At 43.9% G+C, this 13,661-nt stretch overlaps 1 protein-coding gene across 1 annotated transcript in view; it reads left to right on the top strand.

Annotated features, from left to right (window-relative positions):
- CRLF3 (cytokine receptor like factor 3) overlaps window positions 1-13,661 on the top strand; it is a 51,928-nt gene that overhangs the window by 6,962 nt on the left and 31,305 nt on the right. The window lies entirely within an intron of this gene.

Raw genomic sequence — 13,661 nt, 5'->3', positions numbered from 1 at the left:
AGCCATTCTCCTGCCTCAGCCTCCTGAGTAGCTGGGACTTGTAGTCCCACCTGCCACCACGCCCAGCTAATTTTTGTGTTTTTGGTAGAGATGGGGTTTCACCATGTTGGCCAGGATGGTCTCGATCTGCTGACCTCATGATCCACCTTCCTTGGCCTCCCAAAGTGCTGGGATTACAGGCTTGAGCCACCCTGCCCGGCCTGCAGTTAACATTTTCATGTATCTTTCTATACATATTATTCTGCAAAGTTGAGAGACTACTGTATAGGCAACTTTGTATCAATTTTTAATTTTTATTAACATTATAAGCATTTTGTTAGCATTATAAGAATTTTGGTAACATCATAAGCATTTACAAGAATATTTTTCCAGGCAAAGCTTTTTTTTTTTTTGAAGATGGTCTCACTTTGTCACCCAGACTGGAGTGCAGTGGCACCACCTTGGTTCACTGCAACCTCCACCTCCCGGATTCAAGCAATTCTCCTGCCTCAGCCTCCCGAGTAGCTGGGATTATAGGTGCATGCCACCACACCCGGCTCATTTTTTGTATTTTTAGTAGAAGGAGGTTTCACCATGTTGCCCAGGCTGGTCTTGAACTCCTGAGCTCAGGCTGTCCACCCACCTCGGCCTCAAAAAGTGCTAAGATTACAAGTGTGAGCCACTGCGCCTGTCCCACAGCCTCATTTTTAATACAGAGGTGGAGTCTATTGTAGATACTTAAAGGAACATTTGTTGGTGGTAAGTTGCAATGTATTGATTCTGGCACCCCAAAATACTGGAAGCAAAACTAATTGCAAATAAGGGGGGTAAAAATAAAAGCCACACATATACAGTCAAAACAACAGAGATGGCCGGGCGCGGTGGCTCACGCTTGTAATCCCAGCACTTTGGGAGGCCGAGGTGGGCGGATCACGAGGTCAGGAGATCGAGACCACGGTGAAACCCCGTCTCTACTAAAAATACAAAAAATTAGCCGGGCGTGGTGGCGGGCGCCTGTAGTCCCAGCTACTTGGAGAGGCTGAGGCAGGAGAATGACGTGAACCCGGGAGGCGGGGCTTGCAGTGAGCAGAGATGGCGCCACTGCACTCCAGCCTGGGCGACAGAGCAAGACTCCGTCTCAAAAAAAAAAAAAAAAAAAAACGGATATATTCTGAGAAATGTGTCACTGGGTGATTTTGTCACTGTACAAACCTAGATGGTATCATCTGCTACACACCTAGGCTATATGGTATATTCTATTGCTCCTAGGGTACAAGTCTGTACAGCATGTTACTATGCTGAATACTGCAGATAGTTGTAACATAATTGTAAGTGTGTATCTAAACATAGAAAAGGTGCAGTAGGCATGCTGGGTCACACTTGTAGTCCCAGCACTTTGAGAGGCCAAGGCGGGAGGATCTCTTGAGCCCAGAAGTTTGAGACCAGTCTGGGCAATATAGGGAGACCCCTATCTCCACAAAGAAATTAAAAATTAGCCAGGTGTGGAGGTGCATGCCTATGGTCCCAGCTACTCGGGAAGCAAAGGTAAGAGGATTTATTGAGCCCAGGAGGCTGAGGGTGAAGTAAGCCATGATCACACCACTGTACTCCAGCCTTGACAACAGAACTAGACCCTGTCTCAAAAAAAAAAAAAAAGAAAGAAAGAAGATACAGTAAAAACATAAAAATATAGTAATATAATCTTATGGGACTACCATTATGTGTGTGATTGTCATTGTCCAAAATATCGTTATGTGATGCTTGACTGTATTTGTTTGCAAAAGACCACATATTTACATTGGTTTTTGAGTCAATCTTTTCATCAATAAATCTTTTCACAAGTTGTCTTTTTTTTTTTTCGAGATGGAGTCTTGCTCTGTCACCCAGGCTAGAGTGCAGTGGCGCGATCTCGGCTCATTGCAACCTCTGCCTTCCGGGTTCGAGTGATTCTCCCACCTCAACCTCCTGAGTAGCTGGGACTACAGGTGCATGCCACCGTGCCCTGCTACTTTTTCTATTTTTAGTAGAGACGGGGTTTCACCATATTGGCCAGGCTGGTCTCGAACTCCTGACCTCGTGATCTGCCCGCCTTGGCCTCCCAGAGTGTTGGGATTACAGGCATGAGCCACCATGCTCGGCCTACAAATTTTTTTTTTTTTAACTTTTTATTTCCTGAACAACACCGATGTACAGAAATCATCTTTAAAGATGGTACTCTGAAAGCTGCTGGTTAAGTTTAAAACTCCTCGGAAATATAGAAGGAGGTCAAGGAGAATTAAAACAAGCCATTCTGGCCAGGCTCGGTGGCTCACACCTGTAATCCCAGGACTTCGGGAGGCTGAGGTGGGCGGATCATCTGAGGTCAGGAGTTCGAGACCAGCTTGGCCAACATGGTGAAACCCCATCTCTACTAAAAAGACAAAAAAGTTAGGTGGGTGTGGTGGTGCGCCTGTAATGCCAGCTGCTCGGGAGGCTAAGGCAAGAGAATTGCTTGAACCTGGGGGTCGGAGGTTGCAGCAAGCCGAGATTGCACCACTGCACTTCAGCCTGGGCAATAAAGTGGGACTCTATCTCAAAAAAAAAAAAGAAAAAGAAACTAGCCATTTTCTGGTCGGGCATAGTGGTTTACTCCTGTAATAACAGCACTTTGGGATGACAAGTTGGGTGGATTACCTGAGGTCAGGAGTTCAAGACCAGCCTGGCCAACATGGTGAAACCCCGTCTCTACTAAAAATTCAAAAATTAGCCAGGCCTGGTGGTGGGTGCTTGTAATCCCAGCTACTCGGGAGGCTGAGGCAGGAGAATCGCTTGAATCCAGGAGGTGGAGGTTGCAGTGATTGGAGATTGTACCACTGCACTGTAGCCTGGGCGACAGAGCAAGACTCTGTCTCAAAAAAACAAAACAAAAGAAAAAAACCCTAAAAAATTAGCGGGGCGTGGTGGTAGGTGCCTGTAATCCCAGTTACTCGGGAGGCTTGAGGCAGGAGAATTGCTTGAACCTGGGAGGCAGAGGTTGCACTGAGCCGAGATTGCGCCACTGCATTCCAGCTTGGGCAACAGAGCAAGACTTCATCTCAAAAAAAAAAAGAAAAAAATGTGTGTGAATGTTATAGAGGTATATTTTTGTGTGTAGATTTTTTTTTTTTTTTAAAGACAGAGTTTCGCACTTGTTGCCCAGGTTGGAGTGCAATAGCGCGATATTGGCTCATGGCAACCTCTGCCTCCTGGGGGTTCAAGTGATTCTCCTCCTTCAGCCTTCCGAGTAGCTGGGATTACAAGCATGCGCCACCACACCCGGCTAATTTTGTATTTTTAGTAGAGATGAGGTTTCACCATGTTGGTCAGGCTGATCTCAAACTCCCGACCTCAGGTGATCCACCTGCGTCGACCTCCCAAAGTGCTGGGATTACAGGCATGAGCCACCATGCCCGGCGATTTTGTTTTAGTGTAGATTGTAATGTATATAATTTTGATAGAGAACTATTTTTTTTTGAGGTGGAGTCTTGCTCTGTCACCCAGGCTGGAGTGCAGTGGCACGATCTCAGCTCAATATAACCTCCGCCTCCCGGGTTCAAGCGATTCTCCTGCCTCAGCCCTCTGAGTAGCTGGGATTACAGGCTCCCACCACCACGCTCGGCTAATTTTTTTGTATTTTTAGTAGAGACAGGGTTTCGCCATACTGGCCAGGGTGGTCTCCCAACTCCTAACCTTAGGTGATCCGCCTGCCTCAGCCTCACAAAGTGCTGGAATTACAGGCATGAGACACTGCTCCTGGCCGATAACTATTCTTATTGCTATAAATCTGGTAAAGAATATGACTAATTTGTCATCTAAAAAGCCAAACAAATATAGGACAGCCTTTTATTGTTATTACTATTATTATTATTTTTTTCGAGACAGAGTCTTGCTCTGTCACCCAGGCTGGAGTGCAGTGTCTCAGTCTCAGCTCACTGCAACCTCTGCCTCCTGGATTCAAGCAAGTCTTCTGTCTCATCCTCCCGAGTATCTGGGATTACAGGCGTGTGCCACCAAGGCCAGCTAATTTTTGTATTTTTAATAGAGACGAGATTTCACTGTGTTGGCCAGGCTGGTTTTGCACTCCTGGCATCAGGTGATCTGCCTGCCTTAGCCTCCCAAAGTGCCACCACACCCCGCCCAGCCTTTTTTTATTATTGAGGGCTATCAGTGAGTCACTAATATTTGCAGTTATTTTAGTTGTTCCTATTAGCCATGAAAGCTTGAGAAACTAAATTTTCCTAATCTTCAGTTTCCTTCTGTGTGAAATGAGCATAAGGATAGTATCTGCTTTACCTGGCCATTGTGGGAATTAAAATGAGAAACTTATTTAAAATGCTTAGCACTGGGTGAGGGGAGGGGGGAGGGGAGAGGGATAGCGTTGGGAGATATACCTAATGTTAAATGACGAGTTAATGGGTGCAGCACACCAACATGGCACATGTATACATATGTAACAAACCTGCACGTTGTGCACATGTACCCTAAAACTTAAAGTATAATAATTAAAAAAAAAAAACGCTTAGCACAGTGCCTAGGACATAGGAGATTCTTGATTAATGTCGGCCATGATAATACTAAATATTATTGTTATTCAAAGTGACATCCCCTGCTCCTCCAACTGACAACTTATTCTTTAAATGTCTCCTACTCTCTTTCCCATCATAATGCTCTTTTTATGCTCTGATGGCAGTTTGTGGCTGCCCCAGATATGTAAGAACATAATTCATTTCATTATAGTTACTTTTGCTTGCCATCCCCCTTACCAGAATGAGAGTTTTTGAGATGAAGACCATGCTTTATTCATCTTTATAACCCTAATTTCTGACACATACTAGGCCTCAATAAATGTTGAATGAAGGCCTTTATGAATGTTATGGGTGTAATTTGGCAGACATTCTTTTTTCGATTGTCTTGGTCTTGATGATGTGCACTCTATTAGTATAGATAATCAAGAATTAAATGTGTATTTTTTTATATGATTTGTTTACTGCTACGTAATAAAACTGTGCCAAAGCTTAATGACTTAAAAAGCAACCATTTTATTTGCTTACAATTCTGGAAGTTGACTGGGGCTCAGATAGGTAGTTCTCCTGGTTTTGCTTGGCAGCACTCTTGTGGTTGCAGTTGCGGCTGGAATGTCTGACAGAGAACATTCACTTATATTTGGAGACTTAGTATTAGCTAGTCTCAGTTGGAACACTGGCATACCTGGGCTTTGGTGCCAATCTCTCTCCCTGTCTTCCTCCCTTCCTGCCTTTTCACCTTCCTGTCTCTTTCCCCTTGTCCTGTCCAGAAAGATAGGCATACTTCTTTCATGGTGGCCTCCAAAAAGCAGATGTTGACAGGTCTTCTGAAGGATGAGGCCTGGAACTGGCACAGGATCAGTTTCACTCTATTGCTGTGCACGTATGACTGCATTGCTAGTCACAGGCCCAACCCAGATTCTAGGGGAGAGGACCACACAAGGCCACGAGTAGATGGAAGTGTGAATTCCTGGTTCATTGGGGGCCACTACTGTAACAGATTACCAAATCATATAATATACGTTTTCTGTTTGAAAGTTCTCAAATAAGCACTTTTTTTCTAAAAAAGTCTTAAGTGTAAGAGAAACAAGGAGAAACATAGCAGTGCTTACAAGTCCATTCTTGAGTCAGACTGAATTCAAAATCTCTGCCACTTCACTAACTTTGTGATATGGCCAGTTTCATCTCTCTGACTCCCATGTTACTCGTCTACACAGATTCTCTTCACAGGGTTCTGGTAGGGTTTAAATGAGACCATAGGTACAGTTTTACGTGGCATACAGGTACTCAGTAGATGATAGCTGCTGCTGTATTGTTACTGTTTCCATTATTACTAATGACTGATGTCTTGGTGTCAGTACAAAGACAAATAGCTAATGTAGTATACATTTCACAGAAACTGAGAAAAAATATGTTGATTAGCGTCTTCAGTTTCAGTTGACTTTTTTATCTTTGTCTTTATTTATTTTATTTTTTTTTTTATTTTATTTTTAGACAGAGTCTCGCTCTGTCACCCAGGCTGGAGTGCAGTGGCGCAATCTCGGCTTGCTGCAAGCTCCGCCTCCCGGGCTCATGCCATTCTCCTGCCTCAACCTCCCGAGTAGCTGGGACTACAAGTGCCCGCCACCAAGCCCGACTAATTTTTTTGTATTTTTAGTAGAGACGGGGTTTCACCATGTTAGCCAGGATGGTCTCGATCTCCTGACCTCATGATCCTCCCGCCTTGGCCTCCCAAAGTGCCAGGGTTACAGGCATGAGCCACCACACCTGGCCTTTTTTTTTCTTTTTTTTTTTTTTTTTTGAGACGGAGTCTCGCACTGTCGCCTGGGCTAGAGTGCAGTGGCACGACCTCGGCTTACTGCAACCTCTGCCTCCCAGGTTCAAGCGATTTTCCTGCCTCAGCCTCCCTTGTAGCTGGGATTACAGTTGCCCACCACCATGCCCAGCTAATTTTTTTATATTTTTAGTAGAGACAGGGTTTCACCATGTTGGCCAGGCTGGTCTTGAACTCCTGACTTCGTGATTCGACCGCATCAGCCTCCCAAAGTGCTGAGATTACAGGCATGAGCCGCTGTACCCGGCTGTCTTTTATTTTTTATAAATATGTTTTTCTGTGGTGTTTTTTGTTTGTTTGTTTGTTTATTTGAGACAGAGTCTTGCTCTCTCACCCAGGCTGGAGTACACTGGCGTGATCTCGGCTCACTGCAACCTCCACCTCCTGAGCTCAAATGATTCTGCTGCCTCAGCCTCCCAGTAGCTGGGATTATAGGCAGGCACCACGAAACCCAGCTAATTTTTGTATTTTTAGTAGCGGCAGGGTTTCACCATGTTGCCCAGGCTGGTCTCAAACTCCTGAGCTCAGGCAATCCCCCTGCCTCAGCCTCCCAAAATCCTAGGATTACAGGCGTAAGCCACTGCGCCTGGCCAGTTTTTAATCAGTATGTTCTTGTTAGCAAATAGTTTTGTGTTTTGTGTATGTGGTTTTCTTTTTTGTTTGTTTGTTTGGTTATTTTTGAGGCAGGGTCTCACTTTGTCACCCAGGCTGGAGGGCAGTGGTGCAAAAACCACCCACTGAAGCCTCAACCTCCCAGGCTCAAGTAATCCTGTCACTTTAGCCTCCCAAGCAGCTGGGACTACAAGCCATGCTACCACACACAGCTGATTTTTTGTATTTTTTACTAGAGACAAAGTTGCCATGTTGCCCAGGCTGGTCTTGAACTCCTGGACACAAGTGATCCGTCCTCCAAAAGTGCCGGGATTATAGGCATGAGCCACCGCACCTGGCCTCTACATATGTCTTTTTAGTAACTAAACTCTGAAGGAAAATATATCAGTCACTATTGTTTTGGAGGGTTGTGAAGGAAATACTCCCTAAGCTTTTGGGTGGCTTAGTATTGAAATACAAACTTGATGAATTTTTGGCATTTTGTGAGCTCTTAATCATGTTAAAATTTTAAAACAGTTGGTTTGGGGTTATATTCAGCTGTAGTGGAAACTTTGTAAGTTTTGTTTTTTATTATTTATTATTTTTTTTTTTTGAGGTGGAGTCTTGCTCTATTGCCCAGGCTGGAGTGCAATGGCACTATCTTAGCTCACTGCAACCTCTGCTTCCCAGGTTCAAGTGATTCTCCTGCGTCAGCCCACCAAGTAGCTGGGACTACAGGCGTGCACCACCACGCTTGGGTAATTTTTGCATTTTTAGTAGAGATGGGGTTTCACCATGTTGGCCAGGCTGGTCTCGAACTCCTGACCTCCTGACGTCCTGACCTCGTGGTCCACCTACCTCGGCCTCCCAAAGTGCTGGGATTACAGGCATGAGCCAATGGGCCCAGGCCAAAACTTTGTAAGTTTTTTTTTGTTTGTTTTTTTTTTTTTTTTTTTTTTTGAGACGGAGTCTCGCTCTGTCACCCAGGCTGGAGTGCAGTGGCGCAATCTCGGCTCACTGCAAGCTCCGCCTCCCGGGTTCACGCCATTCTCTTGCCTCAGCCTCTCCAAGTAGCTGGGACTACAGGCACCCACCACCACGCCCGGCTAATTTTTTTTTGTATTTTTAGTAGAGACGGGGTTTCACCGTGGTCTCGATCTCCTGACCTTGTGATCCGCTCGCCTCGGCCTCCCAAAGTGCTGGGATTACAAGCGTGAGCCACCGCGCCCAGCCAAACTTTGTAAGTTTTAATGGTCTGTTACATTAAAGGTTTTAGTGGCAGATTATTTCAAAATATTATTAACCAACATAAACAATGTATATTACAGTTTCCTTTTTGAAATCTTGTCTGTCATTTGTATTCTTAAATCTATTTGGTTACAAATCACCACAGTTGTTTTTGCCTTGAATGGCTAGGTAGCATTTGAAGCTGATTGGTTGTCCACCACACAATTCTTTACACAGGGACAGGAAATACTACGTGTTATACCAAGAACTGTCTTTAGCCAATACATAATTTACAGATTTATCTGGGAGCTCTTTTAAAATAGTGTTCTATGGCCGAGCGTGGTGGCTTATGCTTGTAATCTCAGCACTTTGAGAGGCCGAGGCAGGAGGATTGCTCGAGTCCAGGAGTTCGACACCAGCCTGGGCCACATGATGGAAACCCGTCTCTACAAAAAATACAAAATATAGCTGGGTGTAGTGACACATGCCTGTGGTCCCAGCTACCTAGGAGGCTAAGGTGGGAGAATCACCTGAGCCCAGGAGTTCGAGGCCACAGCGAGTTGTGATTGTACCACTGCTCTCCAGCCTGGACGACCAAATGAGAACCTGTCTCAAAAAAAAAAAGTGTCCTGTAGGTACGGCATGGTGTAATGAAAGAGCATAGTCTTTGGAGTTAGACTGTTTCTGGCACTGCGAAGCCTTGGGTAAGTTGTCTTCTTTGGTCCTCAATTTCTGAAACTGTATTGTGAAGATCTATTGAGTTAACAGTGAACACATGGAACCATTGGTACCACATCAAATATGAAGAAATTCACTCAGCAGTGGAGCTGCATTTTTAAATTAGTTTCATAAAGTCAAGCAAATGAACTTGATTAATTACATGATTGGATTAAAGGTGACTAGGCTTTAAATCATGAAATATTTCAAGGAAAAGAAAATGATCCCATGGTAGTATCAAGTTTGAAATGGCAGTGGTTGGGATTCTATGAGCAAAAGGGACCAAATTTACAATGAGAGTACAGGAGGTGAATTTGGAAATCGAGTCGCACTTTTTTAGCCCTCTCTCTGTTTTGTGTTCACATACTTCCTTTTTTTCTGAGGTTCTGAAACAAAAACAAAACATAGGCTCTGCAACAGCTGAAGGAGCTTTTGAATTCTTTCTAAAGAGGAAATTGATTTTACCTAACCAATGCACTTCCTGTGTATGCTGTATCCGCTAAAGAGCAAGATAGGACCTCAGAGGCACAGTGCTGAACTGCAGAATTTCCTCTTGGCCATTCGAAATGTATTACAGCATTCTGACACAAGGTCTTCATTTATTCTGGTATCTGTAATATGTATACAAAGCAACTGAGGGTCCTGTTAAAAATACAGGTTTGGCCGGGTGTGGTGGCTCATGCCTGTAATCCCAGCACGTTGGGAGGCTGAGGCGGGCGGATCACAAGGTCAGGAGTTCGAGACCAGCCTGGCCAAAGTGGTGAAACCCTGTCTCTACTAAAAATACAAAAAAATTAGCTGGGTGTGGTGGCACATGTCTGTAATCCCAGCTACTGGGGGGCTGAGGCAGGAGAACTGCTTGAACCCGGGAGGCAGAGGTTGCAGTGAGCCGAGTTGGCACCATTGCACTCCAGCCTGGGCGACAGAGCGAGACTCCAAAAAAAAAAAAAAAATATATATATAGGTTTGGCTGGGCGCGGTGGCTCACACCTGTAATTCCAGCACTTTGGGAGGCTGAGGCAGTAGGATCACCTGAGGTCAGGAGTTCGAGACCAGCCTGACCAATATGATGAAACCCCATCTCTACTAAAAATACAAAAATTAGCCAGGCATGGTGGCATGCACCTGTAATCCCAGCTACTCAGGAGGCTGAGACAGGAGAATCACTTGAACCCGGGAGATGGAGGTTGCATTGAGCCAAGATTGCTCCATTGCACTGCAGCCTGGGCAACAAGAGCAAAACTCCATCTCGAAAAAAAAAAAAAAAATACAGGTTCTAGGGGAGGAGGAGGAAAGAAAAAAAATTCATGTTCTGATTTAGCAGTTCTGGGTGGGGCCTGAGATTCTGAATTTCTAACAGTATTCTGGGGTTGTGTTAAAATCATAAGGTATTCTCTCTTTGGTTCTTTTAGAAAGTTCTTTGAAACACACATGATTAACTGTGTTTTCACTCAACAGCATTTGTTTGCCAGATGCTATGTAGATGAGGGCCCAGTTTGCAAAGATCTCATAGTTGAATGGTGAGCCGAATCATGTGCAATTTGGTTTTATCTCCTTTCTTTCTTTTTAAAATTTTTACTTGGATTTATTTCACAGAAATTCTTTGGTAACTACAGAAATTAGTTAACAATTAATTTAGGATTTCTCTTTGTGATTTAAAGAATTATTTTACTAACTGCATAAATATTTAATGTCAAATGGAGAGAAAAGGGCCGGATGAGGTGGCTCACGCCTTATCCCAGCACTTTGGGAGGCTAAGGTGGGCGGATCACCGGAGATCAGGAGTTCGAGACCAGCTTGGCGAAACCTTGTCTCTACTAAAAATGCAAAAATTAACCAGGTGTGGTGGCATGCACCTGTAATCTCAGCTATTCAGGAGACTGAGGCAGGAGAATCTCTTGAACCCAGAAGGCAGAGGTTGCAGTGAGTCGAGATTGCCCCACTGCACTCCAGTCTGTGCCACAAGAGTGAAATTACGTCTCAAAAAAAAAAAAAAAAAAAAAAGGAAAGAAAATTGTTTCTATGATCTGCCCACCCAGTAAATGATACTGCTCTTTTTCTGTTTTAGTCCTTGGGCGTGAGCATTTTTTGTTTTTACATGGTTGTGAACATTGCTGGGAAACAGTATTGTATTCTGCTTTTTAAATTTAGAGAGAATTTAGAGAATAAATAGAAAGTTTTTAAATCTCTCTATTAACTGTTGAAATATTGTCCTTTATTCATATTTCGATATGTTCTTTCTTGGTGGATTTTTCTTATACTTTAAACTTTCTTGGTAAGAGAAAGTTAACAAAAGGGTTATGGTGGTAAACAATATGTCATATGAAACTAAGATAATGATATCTGGAAAGCAAAGTATGTTTTTGTTTAACTTATCAGAGTGGCTTATAGTTAGAATTTTCCCATTAAATGAGAGAAAATGAATTATATGTTACCTGAATTGTTTTTTGAGAAGAGGGCCTTGCTCTGTTGCCCAGGTCGGGTTGCAGTGGTGATCCTCCCACCTTGGCCTCCCAAAGTGCTGGGATTACAGGCATGAGCCACCATGCCTGGCCTGTTATCTGAAGTCTTTAAAATAAAAATCTGGACCAGGTGCAGTGGATCACTCCTGTAATCTCAGCATTTTGGGAGGCCAAGGTGGGAGGATTGCTTGAAGCCAGGAGTTCAAGACCAGCTTGGGCAACATAGCAAGATCTCGTCTCTACAAAAAGTAAAAAATAAAATTAGCCAAGTGTGGTGGCCTGCGCCTATAAGCTCAGCTACTCAGGAGACTGAGGCAGGAGGATCACCTGAGCCCAGGAGTTCAAGGCTGCAGTGAGCTAGGATCATGCCACTGTACTCCGGCCTGTGCAACAGAGTGAGACCCTGTCTCCGAAATAAAATAAGAAAAATCTGGTGTCTGTATAAACAACCTATTTATCTTCATAATATATTTGACGTGAAGATTTTCCTGTCATATCCCCTAAAATATGGATTCTTAATCTGAGATCTGTAGATTTAGGGCAGTGTTTCTCAAATTGTGGGCTACAGAATTACAGGTGTGCTTGGAAAAAATGAGAACTCCATCCATACACTCCTTTAGCCCCTGCTGTCATTTTCTGGTTCAGTAGGTCTGGGATGGAAGTCTGCAGTCTGAATTATAACAAGTAGCCTACATGATTCTTCTGCAAACAAAGTTTCGTAATTACTGCTCCAGGCAAGCCATGGTTTGGCTCTGAGAGAATTTGTAAACTTCTGAAATTGAATAATTTTTTTGGGTATAGATTATTTATTTTTGGGGGAAGAGGCTTTTTCTTCTCTTTCAATAACTTTGAAAGGAAGAGGCTTTATAAACCTCTCATTTAGATTGACAAAGAGCACTATGATTCAAAAAGGATTAAGTCATTGTCCCAGCTCTGCCTCCTACAGGCCTCTTTGGTTTTTAAATAATTTTTGGTTTTCTTTTAGCATAATGAGGGCATTTTATCCATGAGTTTTTTTGTTTGTTTGTTTGTATTGTGGCTTTTCATTTTTATTTACAGACAGGGTCTCTGTCACCCAAGCTAGAGTGCAGTGGTGCAGTCACAGCTTACTGCAGCCTCGACCCCCTGGGCTCAGGTGATCCTCCCACCTCAGCCTCCTAAGTAGCTGGGACTACAGGCATATGCCACCATGCCTGGCTAATTTTTGTATTATTTGTAAAGACAGGATTTCTCCATGTTATCCAAGCTGGTCTCAAACTCCTGGGCTCAAGTGATCCTCCTGCCTCAGCCTCTCAAAGTGCAAGGATCATAAGTGTGAGCCACTGCACCTGACCATGGCTTGCTTTTTTTTTTTTTTTTTTTGGAGACGGAGTCTCACTCCGTTGCCCAGGCTGGAGTGCAATGGCGCGATCTCAGCTCACTGCAACCTTCGCCTCCCAGGTTCAACCGATTCTCCTGCCTCAGCGTCCTAAGTAGCTGGGATTACAGGCACGCACCACCAAACTCAGCTAATTTTTTTGTGTTTTTAGTAGAGACAGAGTTTCACCATGTTGGTCAGGCTGGTCTTGAACTCCTGACCTCATGATCCATCCACCTCAGCCTCCCAAGTGCTGGGATTATAGGCATGAGCCTCCATGCCCAGCTGACCGTGGCTTTTTAATCTACCATTTCTTTGCTGCTTTTCAGTAAATGAATTTTAATCCTCTCATAATTAAACAATTTTTAGTATTGAAACATACAATTTTCAAGAACAACTTTGTATAGATAATAATAATTTATAACTTTTTCTATCGAGTATAACAATGTGCCATTTATTTTACCCACTGTAGTACCTATCCTCACAGCAACTCCATGAAGTAAATTTTTTTTTTTTTTTTTTTTTTTTTTTTTTTTTTTTTTTTTTTTTTTTTTGAGACGGAGGCTCGCTCTGTCCCCTAGGCTGGAGTGCAGTGGCACGATCTCGGCTCACTGCAACCTCTGCCTCCCGGGTTCACGCCATTCTCCTGCCTCAGCCTCTCCGAGTAGCTGGGACTACAGGCGCCTGCCACCACGCCTGGCTAATTTTTTGTATTTTTAGTAGAGACGGGGTTTCACCATGGTCTCGATCTCCTGACCTCGTGATCCGCCCGCCTCGGCCTCCCAAAGTGCTGGGATTACAAGCGTGAGCCACCGCGCCTGGCCTCCATGAAGTAAATATTATTTAGAGTCTCACTTTGTTGCCCAGCTGGAGTGCAATGGCGCAATCTTGGCTCACTGCAACCTTCATCTCTCAGGTTCAAGCAATTCTCCTGCCTCAGCCACCCAAGTAGC

This window comes from Symphalangus syndactylus, chromosome 20, assembly GCF_028878055.3.
Source record: "Symphalangus syndactylus isolate Jambi chromosome 20, NHGRI_mSymSyn1-v2.1_pri, whole genome shotgun sequence".
NCBI classification, from domain to species: domain Eukaryota; kingdom Metazoa; phylum Chordata; class Mammalia; order Primates; family Hylobatidae; genus Symphalangus; species Symphalangus syndactylus.
This window is presented reverse-complemented; position numbering and strand designations above follow the sequence as displayed.